This window comes from Otolemur garnettii, unplaced genomic scaffold, assembly GCF_000181295.1.
Source record: "Otolemur garnettii isolate 467f Iridium unplaced genomic scaffold, OtoGar3 scaffold00002, whole genome shotgun sequence".
Taxonomy (NCBI): domain Eukaryota; kingdom Metazoa; phylum Chordata; class Mammalia; order Primates; family Galagidae; genus Otolemur; species Otolemur garnettii.
This window is the reverse complement of record NW_003852397.1, coordinates 44166026-44169886: the sequence shown is the minus strand read 5'-3', so window position 1 is coordinate 44169886 and position 3861 is coordinate 44166026. Positions and strand designations below refer to the sequence as shown.

General features: G+C 37.5%; 1 protein-coding gene across 1 annotated transcript in view; it reads left to right on the top strand.

Moving 5' to 3' along the window:
* The window catches only part of NEK10 (NIMA related kinase 10), a 219000-nt gene that overhangs the window by 9286 nt on the left and 205853 nt on the right, over nt 1-3861 (top strand). The window lies entirely within an intron of this gene.

The following is a 3861-nucleotide window of genomic DNA, read 5'->3' as shown; positions in this document are numbered from 1 at the left end:
TTTTTTTTTTTTATTGAACGGTCAGGTAAGCTTTTCTTGGGAAAGATGTATATTAATGGTGTGTTTCATACATCTTGTCTCTAGGACATAATTTAAAGTAGTGTGCAAAATTGAGTACAATGTAATTAAAGGGTAAAATCAAGCAAAGACCATTTAAAAGGCGGTAAATCAGGTATTATAGATGATCTTTTTAAAATCACTCTGAGTAGACACTGAGTTTTATGATGGGTGGGGTAAAATGGGAAATCACTCAAGTTATAGTGTTTTCTTTATTTTGAGTTTGACTACTCAAGAGGAGTTTATCATACAGGTCCTCGTGAAAGAGACATTGGGTAACACCTTGGACAAAATCTTCAGAGTTTTTGCAGTCAATGTAATGGCTGATTAAATGGGCTTCCCCAGTCTTGACCTTGAGATAAGAGAGGATGAGTGTGTAACAGCCAGTCACAGCCTCATAAACATGTTTCTCATCAAGACCAAATCAGATGTTCCTTCCTTGGATCTGTCTTAATATAGGTGCAGTGTTGAGACTGCAGACAAGGATCAGTTAACAAGTCCTTTAGATTCTCTTGATAAATATCAAGCATTTTCAGTGAGCTGTGACTGGTGCTGGATTGCAGTCATGGTTGAATTTTCTGTTCATTCTGCACTGCTTTGTCTGAGATCTGGCTATGCTGCTGCCACATGTGAAGGAGGCTCCCAATATTCTCTCTGCCTTTTACTCTTCCCAGGAGGCCCAAACTTTTTTCCCACATGCATCAGCTGAGAAGATGCCTATAAAGAACTTTAAATCTTCCTTATCACTTTGGGACTCAATTGAGATACCCTAATTCTGCCCCAGTGAGAATGGGAAAAAATTGTTCCTATTTAAAATAAAACTCTGACTTGGCCCAGTACAATAGCTCATTTTAAGTAGAACTGCAATCTGATGGGTCCTCCATGATGAATTTGCTACTAAATGCTTGCCTAAGTGGTGGCCTAATGACTCCATCTTTTGGATGGAGCCATTAGTATTGCCAATTTAAGTAGCAGTCAGTGACTGCCAAATACAGTGATTTAGTTTAAAATAATATAGGATTGGGACTGTATCTGTCATGGCTTTGTATTTAATTTAGGCATAAATTAAACTGGCCTAGATCATATAAGATGCCCAAAATCTTTACCAAGGTTATGAGTTGGGTCATGCTTAGTTCTTGATGATAACTCAAAGATTGTTTAAAGATTAACGAACACTGACCAAAAGAACCTGAATAGTCTTTAACTGTTTTCCTCTTGAGCTTGAACAGAGTAGAACAATGATGAGTACGAGAATGTATGAGATGGGGTTAGGAAGTAAAGTTCTTTAATTTTACTTAAAACAACTAACATCTTCAAGGGATGTCTAATAGACTATGTGTTGGGTAGGTACTTTGAGGAAGGCACTACATGCAGAAATTGTTAGGGAAAATAATTGGGCAAGAGTTGGCATTCATCAATTGAAAAGACCTTAAAAAATAGGACCTTAAGAGATATTTTTTAGGGCCTTTTCAAATTCTTAGTGATTAATGGAACTTCTTAGATCAGATGGAGTTACTGGCTTTTAATACAAGCAGTCCTTGGGACTCTTCAAACTAGGAAGAAAAGATGGTAGGTCTCTTTGCTTTCACAATACAAGAAGGAATTTAGGAATGCTGAACATCAAGAGCATCCTTTTATGTCATCCTGAGGCTGCTGACAGATTGTTATGTTCAGTTCTATTCTAAAAGCAGGGTTGGGTAAAAGATGGCTTAAGTACAAAGGTCTTCCATTATGCCTTACCCCACATAACCTTGCTAAGGTGGCCAGGACCAGATTTTTTTTTCCCTCTCTCCTTTGACTTTAGACTAATAGAAGAATTACATCTCAGGGGTTTTTCTTCTTTTCTTTTTCTTTCTTTTCCTTTTTCTTTTTTCCTTTTATTTTATTTATTTTTTCCTGCCCTGGGTGGAGTGTGGTGGCATCAGCCTAGCTTACAGCAACCTCAAACTCCTGGGCTCAAGTGATCCTTCTGAATTGGCCTCTGGTGTAGCTGGGACTACAGACATATGCTGCCAAGCCCAGCTAATTTTTCTGTTTTTTGTAGAGATGGGGTCTCAGTTCTGCTAAGCTTGGCCTTGAACTCCTGAGCTCAAGTAATCCTCCTGATCTTCCTGCCACCTCTTCCCAGGGTGCTAGAGTCACAGGTGTAAGTCACCACACACAGCCCTCAGGGCCTTTTCTGATATGACTTCCTATCCCCTTTCTTTGTAAACATCAGATTTAACATTGGATAGAAAGCTTAGATTCACTTTAATGAACAAACTGGTGAGAAACTGCTATGTTTAAGGAAGGGAGAAAACAAATGGTGGAGAAGGAAGAGCAGGTGAAAATACAATAATGAGTAGGACGTGTGGCCTCTTTCTTCCTGGGACTCAAAGTCTACTCTGATCAGCAAAGTAATTGTTCACTATCCCAACATAAGGGGAAACATGGTAAAGATATACAATTTATATTCAAACAATTAAAGGCTGCATGAGATCAGGGTTGGGGGAGTATTTTGGCCCTTGGTTCAATTCTGGTTGAAGACAAGATTGGGCATTTTCAGGGTGTTATGCCACTCAGTTTCACATGGATGCTATGACTGAAAGGGAATTTACTCTTATCTGTGAAGTTTTCCCCCTTTAACCACTCCCTAAAGAGAGGGCTTCAAGTCAGCCCCATAAAATGGATACAGACAAAGTTTCACTAACACTCCCAAAGTCTCATGTTTGTGTCTTTATGTCCTTAAAATCTTCTAAAGCCAGTTCCTTAGCTGGTTCACAGAGTCCTTTGAGATCTTCCTTCTCTGCTCATCTCATGATCCTTGATCCCAGTGTGTCTTCTGTGCTCGCCAAGGTCAGCATGAAGTTTCCATCCTTTGAAAATTACTCTTTTTCTCAACTCTCCTCTGTCTGAAGCACCCTGTCCCCACTTCTTTGCAGCCCTTTTATGCTGATTTTTTTCATGAAAAATGAAAATTTACCCATTATGCCACCTGTTGAAATAGTTATATTAACTCTTGCTGTATTTCCTCTAATCTTTTAAAAAATTATGAGTTTTTTCTATTTATTTGATAAATTATTATGCACATATAAAATACTCTGCTTTTAAACAGAGTAGAGTTTTTAAAGGAGCTAGGTTATTGGCTGAGAACGGATCTTGTCTTTCTGTCTCACTTTTAGTCTAAGCTTGACAACCTTAAATGTAGACATGATGTGTAATCCCTAAGAACCTAGGCTTTCATGCAGTCCTTAGGTAATAATGAATCCTCCTGTAACTTGTAACAAATACCTACTTCTTATACTTTTACTTCCCATGAAATGTTATTTAGGGTTAATGTCACACTTAAAATGTGTACACTCACTCACACAAACACACACATACAGAGTTGGCTTTTGATATCCTGGGCTCTGAATTCTTGGATTCAACCAACTACAGATTGAAAATATTAAAAAAATCCCACACAAATAAAAAATAATACAAATGAAAACCAATATAGTCTAACAACTATTTACATAGCATTTACATTGTATTAGGTATTATAAATAATCTGGAAATGATTTAAAGTACATAGTAGGATATATGTAGGTTATATGCAAATATGTACACTATACCATTTTATATAAATATGTGAGCATCCTCTGGTTTTGATATCTGGGAGTAAGGAGTCCTGGAACCATCTTTCGTAGATACTGAGGGAACAATGTATGCAAAAAATGTCACAAAAGTGGCATGGACCCTGAAGAAAATCTTGTTCAGGCCTCATTTGATAGATGTAGAAGCTGAGAAGTTCGGTCCAAGGTCTTTTTTTTTTTTTTTTTTTTT